Source organism: Heptranchias perlo, chromosome X (assembly GCF_035084215.1).
Source record: "Heptranchias perlo isolate sHepPer1 chromosome X, sHepPer1.hap1, whole genome shotgun sequence".
In the NCBI taxonomy this organism is placed as follows: Eukaryota; Metazoa; Chordata; class Chondrichthyes; order Hexanchiformes; family Hexanchidae; genus Heptranchias; species Heptranchias perlo.
This window is the reverse complement of record NC_090370.1, coordinates 11,301,169-11,313,825: the sequence shown is the minus strand read 5'-3', so window position 1 is coordinate 11,313,825 and position 12,657 is coordinate 11,301,169. Positions and strand designations below refer to the sequence as shown.

The 12,657-nt window shown below is 47.7% G+C and overlaps 1 protein-coding gene across 4 annotated transcripts in view; it reads left to right on the top strand.

Annotated features, from left to right (window-relative positions):
* Positions 1-1,057: 1,057 nt before the first annotated feature.
* Positions 1,058-12,657, top strand: part of LOC137307270 (activin receptor type-1-like) — a 96,620-nt gene continuing 85,020 nt past the window's right edge. For 2 of the 4 annotated variants that reach the window (XM_067976708.1, XM_067976709.1), the window contains exon 1: positions 1,061-1,223. The gene's annotated coding sequence lies outside the window, so the exon portion shown is untranslated. Of the gene's footprint in view, positions 1,224-12,312; positions 12,602-12,657 lie in introns of all 4 variants that reach the window. The other 2 variants (XM_067976710.1, XM_067976711.1) reach the window with 2 other exon arrangements.

Genomic DNA, 12,657 nt, shown 5'->3' with positions numbered 1-12,657 from the left:
TTTAGTTCCACCTGGTGCCAAAGGAGATGGGCTCTCTCTACTTGGACTGCGTTGCATTAGGGTTAGAGTCTCGTACCTCTGTCAGCAACAGGAGACATTCAATGTGTCCGTCCGAGCTGAATTCGAACCCCAGCGTGCCAGTGGGACAAAGGCGCAGTGGACTATGCCACCTTTCCATCCGCACTGGTGGGATAGTCATAGAGAAGATGTTTCCATTTGTGGGGGAGACCAAACTAGGGGCCATAAATATAAGATAGTCACTAATAAATCCTATAGGGAATTGAGGAGAAGCTTCTTTACCCAGAGAGTGGTTAGAATGTGGAACTCGCTACCACAAGGAGTGGTTGAGGTGAATAATATAGATGCATTTAAGGAGAAGCTAGATAAACATATGAGGGAGAAAGGAATAGAAGGATATGGTGATAGGGTGAGATGAAGTAGGGAGGGAGGAGGCTCGTGTGGAGCATAAACACTGGCATAGAGCTGTTGGGCCGAGTGGCCTGTTTCTGTGCTGTACATTCCATGTAATTCTATATAAAGTAGTAAGAGGTAGAATTCCAGCTGACTAATTGAATGATTTACATGGAAATCCCAAGGTTCCCATTACTGGGTAATAGAACTCCTAGTTACAGGCTCCCGAGGGTTCTCTGCTGTGCTGCTCTCAAAAATATTATTCCTGGAATAAAAAACGAAACGCTGCAAAAAGAAAACTGCAAACACAGCAAATTTGCGGGAGTTTTTTTTTTGCAATTGAACGTACATGAATGGTATAATCTGTATTGTATTACCGTGTCAAAGAGATGATGAAGTGGGAGGCCTGCTCAAGCAGGAATGGGGGAATCAAATAGGAAATACACTATTAGGGCTGCAAAATAAGAAAATATGAGCTCTGGAGCATGGCCAGACAGGAAGAGGCAGCAATAAGAGAACATTTGAGTTTCTCCCACATCCATACAGCAACTGCTGCCAAGGGTACAGAGAAACAGGAAACTGAAGGAACGGATTTAGTCCAGGGGACTGGCTATGACAATGAGGGGTGGGCTGCTGGAACTTAATTCCTTTTTCTTTTCCTCTGGCTGTGTGTGTGTGTGTGTGTGTGTGTGTTTTTTTTTGTTAAGGTTGAGTCAGTTTGAAGAACAATCCTGGACTATTGGCTTTGCAGCTTGATGTAGAACTGATTTGGATTTGTCTACTGTGTGAAAGGAAACCAAGAGCTGTCAAAGGTATGTCTGTCGTGATATAACGCTCACGCCAGTGAATAAGCTACCTGTCACTAATTTTTATAGTGGCGTACACAATTCTGTCTTGTAACTATGAAATGTAGTCAAACGGTGAAAATATTGTCTGATTTAGAATGATATATGATGTACTTTGTGGCGATATATGGACAGGTTTCATAATCTAGTGTCTGACTTAAGTCCTCAATATGTACTCTGGACGTAAGTAGTATTTATCAGGAACTTACATGATTCACTTAATCGGAATTAACACAAGTGAGGTTGTCGATCGAGTTGGTTTTTTTTAAAAATGCATTATGGAAAGGTTTGTTTCTACCCAGAGCAAGGGCTGTGGTGAGGGTGGGGGCGGGGGGAGGGGAATTCTGCGACGCGCTACGTGCGGCAAAATCGCGGCCGCGTTCGTTCCGAACGGGTTTCCGATTCCGTTGCGCGCAGAGCCGAGGAGGTCTTCCCCTCCCCTGGCAGTTACGTGTTAGTTGCGTTTTCACCGGGTTCCGAGATGCCCCCCCCCTCCCACCCCCAACCCACCTCTTACCCGGGTCCAAACCGCTCTGCGCGCGAGGCTGTTACTCAAACAGTATGTCTGCCGACACCGAAGGGGTGAATTTCACGGGGGAGCCTCGACCACCGGCAGCGCATGCGTCGGAGGTTCAGGTGCACTCCTCCCGAAGGTTTCCCCACCAATTTCTTCTTAAAGAATAAAACGGTTGGAAAATCGTGGGCAGTGGCACCAGACTCTCTGATATGTGCTTACCCGCAGGCAAAGCTCCTCACCAGACGGGCACAGCTGGAAAAGTAGCCCAAAAGAGCCAACATTCCAAGTCCAAGTAAGGCAGAAATAAACTTGTGGGTATCGACCATGTAGAGAGTCATAAAAGGAGGTCTTTAGACTTGGTTCATTTTTTTAACCCTATTGCTGGAAGTGGACTTCACCCCTCTGCTAACGTTTCACCCAATCTGGTGCTATGTGGCATGCCCTGGCCTAGATGCCATCTTCTCAGGTCTCTGGCAGCATTTGCCCCCTATCTGGCCACTAGAACGCCAACGGGAAGGTTATGGGCTGATCTGGCCTCGGATTTCCTCTCCTCCTCTCTAAGGAAGCCCCTTGTCTCTGCCCTGTATATCCAGGTTGTGGGGCGGTGGTGGTGTGGGGGGAAGCTTGGAAATTAAGCAACATCCTCCTGTGCACTTTGTGGCACATCAGTGCCAACCTGACCCACGAAACCGATTTGATATTTTCGAAGGCGTGGGTGATTTGCAGAACCCACTGGCACGCTGATCAGGAGCAGTGCAATTTTTCTCAGCCATCAAGGCATCAACCCGTTTGATTGCCAGCCTAGACTCGAATAATTTAATTGCTGAACTTTCTTGCCTCCAAATTTTCTTCATCTCCTCTCCTGAAGGCACTCGCTCCTTGCTGGGATACAGATCCACAGGCACCAGCAAACCTCTGGTACCTCACCCAAGTGCTCAGTCTTCATCTACGGCCTCACGTTAGGCTGAAAATTCCTCCAGTCGTGTGTTAACGTAGAGGAATTTCATGAGGCTGTTTCTTCCCACTTTCATCCCTGCTCCCAAAATTGCTTCCTGCGTGAAGTCGGTGTAATCGAATGATACAGCACAGAAGGAAGCCATTTGGCCCATCGTACCTCTTTGATAGAACTATCCCTTTCCCCATAGCCCTGCAAAGCTTTGCCCTTCAAGTATATATCTAATTCCCTTTTGAAAGTTATTATTGAATCTGCTTCCACCACCCTTTCAGGCAGTGCATTCCAGATCAGAACAACTCGCTGCGTAAAAATACTTCTCATCATCTCACTTCTGATTCTTTTGCCGATTACCTTGAAAAAGGTAACAGCAGGGATTCTGTCCCCCAAGTATAGTTCAGCTTGGTAAGTCGGTGATATTTGGCGTTTGGTATCTCGAGCGTCAACCTTTGCCTCGCATGTACGGAGAAACGTTTAAAACTGGGACCGCAGCAGCTAGTTCTGTTTCACTGGCATCAGAACAGCAACTGATGAAGCACCTTGTTTGTTGTGGGGATATCATGGGGAGAGGGATTCAGTGAGGCATTAGCACTCCATTTGGCAGAGGGAGGTCTGGAAATAACAGCTAAGGGAAGTGTGTGAGGGAATTACGTGGCCAGAAACAGGCCATTCGGCACAACAGCTCTATGCCGGTGTTTATGCTCCACATGAGCCTCCTCCCTCCCTACTTCATCTCACCCTATCAGCATATCCTTCTATTCCTTTCTCCCTCATGTGTTTATCTAGCTTCCCCTTAAAGGCATCTAAGCTAGTCGCCTCAACTACTCCATGTGGTAGTGAGTTCCACCTTCTCGCCACTCTCATAGAATCGTAACAGCACAGAAGGAGGCCTTTCGGCCCATCGAGCCTGTGCCGGCTCTTTGTCAGAGCAATCCAATTAGTCCCATTCCCCCACTCTTTCCCCATTGCCCGGCAAAGTTTTTCCTTATTTCCCTTTCCTTGACTACACCTCAAAAGTACCTCACCTACTGTGAAGCACCCCGAGGCCGTGGAAGACCCCATACAAATACAAGTTCTTTCCTTCCTACTCACAGGAACCGAGTAAAGAAGTTTCTCCTGAATTCTCTATTGGATTTATTAGTGACCATCTTATATCTATGGCCCCTAGTTTTGGTCTCCCCCACGAGTGGAAACATCTTCTCTACGTCTACCCTATCAAACCCTTTCATAAGGAACTGTAGTAGGCATAAGTCCATATTCACATGCAGCAGGTGTATCATCCCAGAAAGAGCTAGCTAAGACTCCCAGAGGAGCAGTGTCTGAGGAAGTTACAGATAGGCAGGGAGGCAGTACCAAATCTGCGCCGTCTACTGTAAGATGGTCTGCAGACGCTCTCGAACGTCCATTCAGCACTACCAGTGAAAATGAAAATGACCACAGGCTTATTCCAGTCAACCACAGGTGACGTATGTTCAATCAAGAATCAAAGTCACAGGTGCCTTATTCTGATCTTATGGAGATACATCCAGTTCAGCATCAGGACAAACAGCATCAGAAGGGTAGAATGGTGCAATTTTACCACTCTGCTGCCTTTTCAAGTGTGTAGGGAACAACTGACTGTACCCAGTTTACCATTCCTGCCACTGTGCACAATGCCATGCCATGCCATGCATTCGAAAGAAACTTCACTCACTCAATGTCCAGCTGGCAGCAGGTCACTAGCATGGAATAATATAGGTCAATGCTCATTTTTGCTGGGAGCTCGCGTGACTTTTTAAGCCAATCTAACATGCCCCCATTGTTTGAAGAGGAAAGAAGATTGAAAGATTGGCAGATCAGCTGCTTGGGGACCTTGGAGACTCATTGCAAAATTTGTGCTATCCACACACAGCAACAAGTATAACAAGACTGAGGTGAACACAAGGATTCTCACTGGAGCACACCATTGGGATCCTGAATTAGAGCTTCAGATGTACGGCCTGATCGGGATGGGGTTGGGAAAGGGCGGCCATTACTGTACCGGGTCGCCAGAATTATTGTTGTATGCTGCACGCCTTCGATCTTCAAAAGGGCCTCAAAACAGGGAAGATGATGGTGATAGGTTCATCAGGACAGGGCTGCCATTCTGTGCAGGTGCTTAAGATGCAAACCTCTATGCCCACCAGTCATGGAAGGTCCCAAAAGTACCGGTGGACATCGCACGCTCCCTCCCCAGGGCCAGACAAGACCGCGGAAGAGAGGTAGACAGCCAGAGCGACCCTCCCATGTGGGCCACGCCCACCCTGGACCTATAGATGGCCACCTTGACCAGGCCAAGGAACAGACCCACGAGAAGGTCCTCCAACTTACCCGCGCCCGCCTCCGCACCGGGTGGCCAAAGATCAGGAGTGTGGGGCTGAAGTTCAACCAAAAATTGAGGAGCAGGCCCCTCAGATAATTGAATCGGTGCAAGATGCACCTGAATATTAATTACTTACTTGCTGGGTTTCTTCAAGAGTGATAGCTTGCGGACATCTTCACAGGCCTAACAGAGCGGCCCCTGGCATAACAGGCGCTTATGGGGCAAATGCCCCTTCTTTCCTATAAAAATTTTGTGTAAATTTAGTGATCTCCTGCTGCCAGAGGGAACCTTGCTCAAAGACAGCACAGGATGAGGAATTGATACTACAGTAACGTAGCTCCATCTTCCACCCACTTTCCCTCCAAGCGAGCCTCCGGACATGGGATTGCAGGAATGCCGAATGTACCCTAATGTCTGGACGTTCCCTTATTCCTTCCACCAGAGATCTGAGGGCCCGGTTGTCAAAGCTACATTTCCTTTGGATTCTTTACTCCACGATTGCTCCCAAGTCCCTTTCAGAACAGCTGGATTCTGCTGATCTGCACTGTTTAAAGGGCTCAAGTGGTTAGTTAGTGCATTAAACATGTGCTGACCAAGATTATTAGAGGGTGTAGATCTCATTGGACTAAAAACTAGTGGCCAGGTACAAAAAATAATTTAAAAGGCTAATGGAATGTTGGTCTTTATCTCAAGGGGGCTAGAATACAAAGAGGTGGAAGTTATGTTACAGCTGTACAGACCCCATCTGGAGATATTATATTCAGTTCTGGCACTGCACCTCAAGAAGGATATATTGGCCTTGGAGGAGGGGCAGCACAGATTCACCAGAATGATACTGGAGCTAAAAGGGTTAAATTATGAGGACAGGTTGCACAGACTAGGCTTGTATACCCTTGAGTATAGAAGATTAAGGGATGATCTAATTGAGGTGTTTAAGATGATTAAATGAGTTGATGGGGTCGATAGAGAGAAACTATTTCCTCTGGTGGGGGAGTCCAGAACAAGGGGGCATAACCTTAAAATTAGAGCTAGGCCATTCAGGGGTGATGTCAGGAAGCACTTCTTCACACAAAGGGGGGTGGGAATCTGGAACTCTCTTTCCCCCCCCCCTGAAAAAAGCTGTTGAGACTGGGGGTCAATTGGAAATTTCAAAACCAGATTGATAGATTTTTGTTAGGCGAGGGTATTAAGGGTTACAGAACCAAGGTAGGTCGATGGAGTTAAGATACAGATCAGCCAGATTTTAATTGAATAGTGGAACAGGCTTGAGGGGCTGAATGGCCTCCTCCTGTTCCTGTGTTCTTACAGTTGTGCAGTGATTTAACAGCAGAGGATGGGGTAGGTTTTGACCCAGTGTGGGTGTGCGTCAGGAAACCGCTCCGGCGAGTTAATTTCCCGTCCGCCAGCGGGAGGCCACGGCCATTTTAACCGCCGGGCTTCATTTAAAGGACGCAGGTCCACTCGCTGCCCGGCTGCCAGCAGGTGAAGATTGTCTGGCTCTTGGCTGCCCGCTGGCTTCCAAGCAAGTGACTGGGAAAGGCGGGTTCCCAGAGGGTCTTGTGAGAGAATCCGGGGCAGGGGAGGCCCTCGCAAAGGAAAGTTGTTTGACTTGCGCGGAGGGCCTCTTCGTCCTTCCCAACCGACTGCCGAGCTACTTCAGCCTGGCGGGAAAACCGCCACTGTGGCTTCCCCAGCTCAGGCCCCCGGTTAAAAGGCCATCGGGGTCCTATTGATGTGGCCGTGTTATCTGCCTGCAGGACTCTACAGGTTAATGTTGAAGATGGTGGGTGAGTCTTGCGTTAGCCTGCTCGTTTTTAACTGCCCGCCTGGATTCTGCCAGGTGGGCGGGGTTTAAAATGTAATCGCGCTGCACAAAAATGACACATTTAACCCAGAGAGAAAACATACCTTTTGCTGATCTGACACTTTGCTGCTGTTAATAGTCACTTGTCAGCTACAGTGAGTGTCGATTTGGTTATTTGACCGCAGGGGGCATTACAGCTGAGCTAGGCCCCGTCCTCACCCAATCTTCACATGCCGCCCCGTAAATCGGCGGTCTGCGCACCCAGAAGATACGCTGGCAGAGCGCCTGCCCGTGCCCTCCAGCGTTCACCCATGGGGGTCAATGAGAGCACCTCACTGGCCTTGCCCACCATCAGATCCCTCCAGAGATCCCGCACGGTTCTTCCATCATCCCCCCCGTAGAATCATCGTGGTTACAGCATGGAAAGAGGCCATTCAGCCCATCGAGTCCGTGCCGGCTCTATGTAAGCACAATCCAGCTAGTCCCACTTCCCCACCCTTTCCCCGTAGCCCTGCAAATTTTTTACTTTCAAGTACTGATCCAGTTCCCTTTTGAAGGCCATGATTGAATCTGCCTCCACCACCCCCTCAGGCAGGGCATTGTAGATCATAACCACTCGCTGTGTAAAAAAGCTTTTCTTCATGTCACTTTTGGTTCTTTTGCCAATCACCTTAAATCTATGTCCTCTGGTTCTTGACCCTTCTGCCAATGGGAACAGTTTCTCTCTACCTACTCTGTCTAGACCCTTCATGATTTTGAACACCTCTATCAAATCTCCTCGCAACCGCCTCTGTTCCAAGGAGAACAACCCCAGCTTCTCCAGTCTATCCATGTAACTAAAGTCCCTCAGCCCTGGAATCATTCTGGTAAATCTCTTCTGCACCCTCTCTAAGGCCTTCACATCTTTCCTGAAGTGCAGTGCCCAGAACTGGACACAATAATCTAGTTGTGGCCGAACCAGTGTTTTATAAAGGTTCATCATGACTTCTATACTTTTGTACTCTATGTCTCTACTTATAAAGCCCAGGATCCCGTATGCTTTCTCAACCTGCCCTGCCACCTTCAATGATTTGTGCACATATATCCCCAGATCTCTCTGTTCCTAGAGTTGTCCACTCTAGTTTATACTGCCTCTCCTTGTTCTTCCTACCGAAATGTATCACTTCGCATTTTTCTGCCACGTGTCCGCCCATGCCACCAGCCTGTCTATATCCTCTTGAAGTCAATCACTATCCTCCTCACTGTTCACTACCCTTCCAAGTTTTGTGTCATCTGCAAATTTGTAAATTGTGCCCTGTACACTCAAGTCCAAGTCATTAATATATATCAAGAAAAGCAGTGGTCCCAGCACTGACCCCTGGGGAACACCACTGTACACCTCCCTCCAGTCTGAAAAACAACCATTCACCACTACTATTTGTTCCTGTCACTTAGCCAATTCTGTATCCATGTTGCTACTGCCCCCTTTTATTCCACGGGCCGCAATCTTGATGATAAGCCGACCATGCGGCACTTTATCAAACGCCTTTTGAAAGTCCATATTCACCACATCAACTGCATTGCCCTCATCGACCCTCTCTGTTACCTCATCAAAAAACTCTATCAGATTAGTTAAACACGATTTGCCTTTAACAAATCTGTGCTGGCTTTCCCTAATCAATCCACACTCGTCCAAGTGACTGTTAATTCTGAGGTTAAACTGACTGGCCTGTAGTTGCTGGGTTTATCCTTACATCGTTTTTTGAACAGGGTGTATCATTTGCAATTCTACAGTCCTCTGGCACCGCCCCTGTATTTAAGGATGTTTGGAACATTATGGCCAGTATCTCTGCAATTTCCACCCTTACTTCCCTCAGCAACCTAGGATATATCCCATCTGGACCAGGTGAATTATCTATTTTAAGTACAGGTAACCTTTCAAGTACCTCTTCTTTATCAATTTTTAGCCCATCCAGTATCTCAACTATATCTTCCTTTACTGAGACTGTGGCAGCATCTTCTTCCTTGGTAAAGACAGATGCAAAGTACTCATTTAGTACCTCGGCCATCCCCTCTGCCTCCATGAGTAGATCTCCTTTATGGTCCCCAATCGGCCCCAACCCTCCTCTTATTACCCGTTTACACGCCTGTAGAAGACTTTCGGATTCCCTTTTATGTTGGCTGCCAGTCTATTCCCAGACTCTCTCTTTGCCCCTCTTATTTCCTTTTTCACTTTCCCTCTGAACTTTCAATATTCTGCCTGGTTCTCACTTGTGTCATCAACCTGACATCTGTCAAACGCCCCTTTTTTCCGCTTCATCTTACTCTCTATCTCTTTTGTCATCCAGGGAGCTCTGGCTTTGGTTGCCCTCCCTTTCTCCCTCATGGGAATGTGCCTAGACTGTACCCGGACCATCTCCTCTTTAAAGGCCGTCCATTGTTCAATCACGGTTTTGCCTGCCAATCTTTGATTCCAATTTACCAGTGCCAGATCTGTTCTCATCCCACTGAAATTGGCCCTCCTCCAATTGAGTATTTTTACTTTACAGTGGTCCATGTCCTTTTCCATAGCTATTCTAAACCTTATGATATTATGATCGCTGCTCCCTAAATGCTCCCCCACTGACACTTGGCCCGCCTCATTCCCTAGAATCAAGTCCAGCAATGCCTCCTTCCTCGTTGGGCCGGAAACGTACTGGTCAAGAAAATTATCCAGAACACATTTCAAAAATTCCTCCCCCTCTTTGTCCTTTACACTATTACTATCCCAGTCTATATTAGGATAATTGAAGTCCCCCGTTATCACTACTCTATGGCTTTTGCATCTCTCCGTAATTTCCCTGCAAATTTGCTCCTCTATATCCTTCCCACTAGTTGGTGGCCTATAGAATACACCCAGTAGTGTAATGGCATCTCTGTTGTTTTTTTAACTCTAACCAAATAGATTCTGTCCTTGACCCCTCCAGGACATCCTCTCTCTCCAGCATTGTAATATCCTCCTTAATCAATCCTGACACCCCCCGCCCCTACTATCTTTCCTTCCCTATCTTTCCAGAACACCTTGTATCTAGGAATATTTAGTACCCAATCCTGTCCTTTTTTGAGTCCGGTCTCCATTATAGCCACAACATCGTATTCCCATGTGGCTATTTGCACCTGCAGCTCACCAACCTTGTTTACCATGCTTCGTATAAGGGAACCAATGCATAAATTTTGTCCCTTCCCAGAAGCGGTGGGTGATATTTAATATGTCTGCCCATATATGGGTGGGTGCATTGTAATGAAGGATATATGTCGCTGGTGCCATAGCAACACTGGGCGGCAGGAATGCCTGTTAACCCCCCTGGGCATCCAGCGTTGCTATGAGCGATGGAGGGACTATTTAAAGTCTGAATGGCCCATAAGGCTTGCGATTAGATGTTTTTTAGGGAGGGCATGCTCCGTTGGCCAAGCAGGCCTCCGAAGACCACCGGGCACCATGCTCAGTGTGCCCCCCCACTCGGCCCACTCCAGGCAGACTTCAGGTGGAGCCACAGAGCCTGCCATCCCCTGCCATCCCCTGCCATCCCCCGCCGCCCCGACTCACGTGTGAAGAATAGCCTCTTGGCCGATGCCCCAGCCCCCCCCTCCCCCCTCCCCAACCAGGAACCAAGGAACGTACTTAATGCCACTTTAAATTGGAAAGCATTTACAGTGCTGCGTATGAGTCACCGCATTCAAGAAAGGAACTGAGAAAGAGAGAAAACTGTAGCGGAACAAAAGGGAGAAAAGAAGCTTTTTATGAAGCAATCCCCACCCTCCCCCATGCAGCACAGCCTCCTGTGGATTGGAATGGATAAACAACTTACACAATGTACATTCATCATAATCTGTTGTAGCTCCTCTGCTCAGTAATTGCAATATAACAGCTGTCTGTAGTGCAGCCCTGTCCTGTCCATTCTTGCCTCAACCCATTCGTCACAATAACTGAGCCTTCACCAGGTAACAAATTCATTTTGATATCTTGTCACTCACTATTGTGGCGAAAGGGACATCTTACTTTCGCATTTTTCTTGTGCCTTTTTAAGATACATCCCTTCACCCCCGTGCCCCCCCCCTTCCAGACCCCTCCAAGAGTTTGCTATTTTTTTAATATGAGAATTAATACACTCGTACTGACCCACGAGCCAAAGTCTGCGATACCCGTTTTTCGGATGCGACATTAAACCGAGGCCCCGTCTGCCCTCTCAGATGGACGTAAACGATCCCATGGCATTATTTCAAAGAGCAGGGGAGTTCTTCCCGGTGTCCTGGTCGAGATTCATCTCTCAACCAACATCACCAAACAGCTTAATTGGTCGTTTATCTCATTGCTGTTTGTGGGATCTTGCTGTGCGCAAATCGGCTGTCGTCTTTCCCTACATTACAACAGTGACTACACTTCAAAAGTACTTCATTGACTGTAAAGCACTTTGGGAAGTAATTTGGAGTTTCTGATAAGTTTGCTTGATTGAAGTACTTAATCCTGCGTCATATACATATTGGGTGAAGATTTCCTCTGGTTGCTGTGTGACAGCGTCATAAATGTAGCGTTTAGAATGATTTACGATGTTGCTAGCAATATTGAATGTGAGAAATCTTCCCGTTAAATCGACAATATCATTAACAGATGCTGATCCACTTCTATTAAAAGGTACTTCAACCGCATTGAGAAACAATACACTGGCTGGGATTTTCCATTTTAGTGCTCCTGGCGGGGGAGCACATATTGGGGAATTCTGCACCCCCAGTCCATGGTCTTTGGGCTGGGCTGGTCTGGGGGGTGCAGAATGTCCTGATATGTGGTCCCCATCTGCGCCAGAAATACCGCAGGGGAAAATCCCGGCTACTGAGAGCTTAATACTGTCAATCTTTTGTCTAATTTACACTCCTGCAAAGCGCTGGGGGACGTTTTATTACATTAAAGGTGCTCTATAAATCCAAGTTGTTGTTGGACATGCAAGTACTGAACCCCATGGGCCTGAGATTCTGCATGGGTTCTCCGGCTGTAACTTCAGTGGGAATCCGGCAGAAATCCCGGGAAGCTACGTAAATGGCCGCGACTGGGAGAATCCCAGCGGAATTTACATGGGAACAGACTCCCTGTTCCGCCATTCAATTAGATCTACCTGCCTTGGTTCCGTACCCCTTAAAACCCTTGCCTAACAAAAATCTACCAATCTCAGTTTGGAGCTTTTCAATTGATCCCCAAGCCTCAACAGCTTTTTGGGGGAGAGAGTTCCAGATTTATACTACCCTTTGGGTGAAGCATTTCAGGGCCCCATATGGTGAAAGCCATTAATACTGCACTGAATGTCCTTAACTTTACTAGGGCCATGTGAGGTATCTCGCCTGTCAGAGTGGGCTTGAAACATTTAGACTGTTGAAACTACTCAAACCTCTCTGCTCAAAGCACATATGCCTACAGTTACTTTCTTATTTAAGCTGTTCCCGCACCAGTTGGGCCTCCACGAGATTCCCACGCCTAAGCAACTGAACTCAGCCTAAAACCGAGCCAACAATAGCAGTGGTTCCGATCCAGCACAGCTGGCCAGTGCTCGGTCTGATCAAATGTCGGGACCATACAGCTGTGAGAGACAGCGAGGAGGAGAGCCGTTACCCTACGTGCTGGGAACTCGCAACCCTCTAGGGTCCTCAACTCAATCCGCGTAGGACCACCACGGAGAGAGGAGATCCCATCGGCGTGAGCGGGATTCGAATCCTGACCCCAAAGGTGAACGCACAGTGTTCCGCACTGCCCGGTCTCCAGGATTAGAGACTCTGATTATC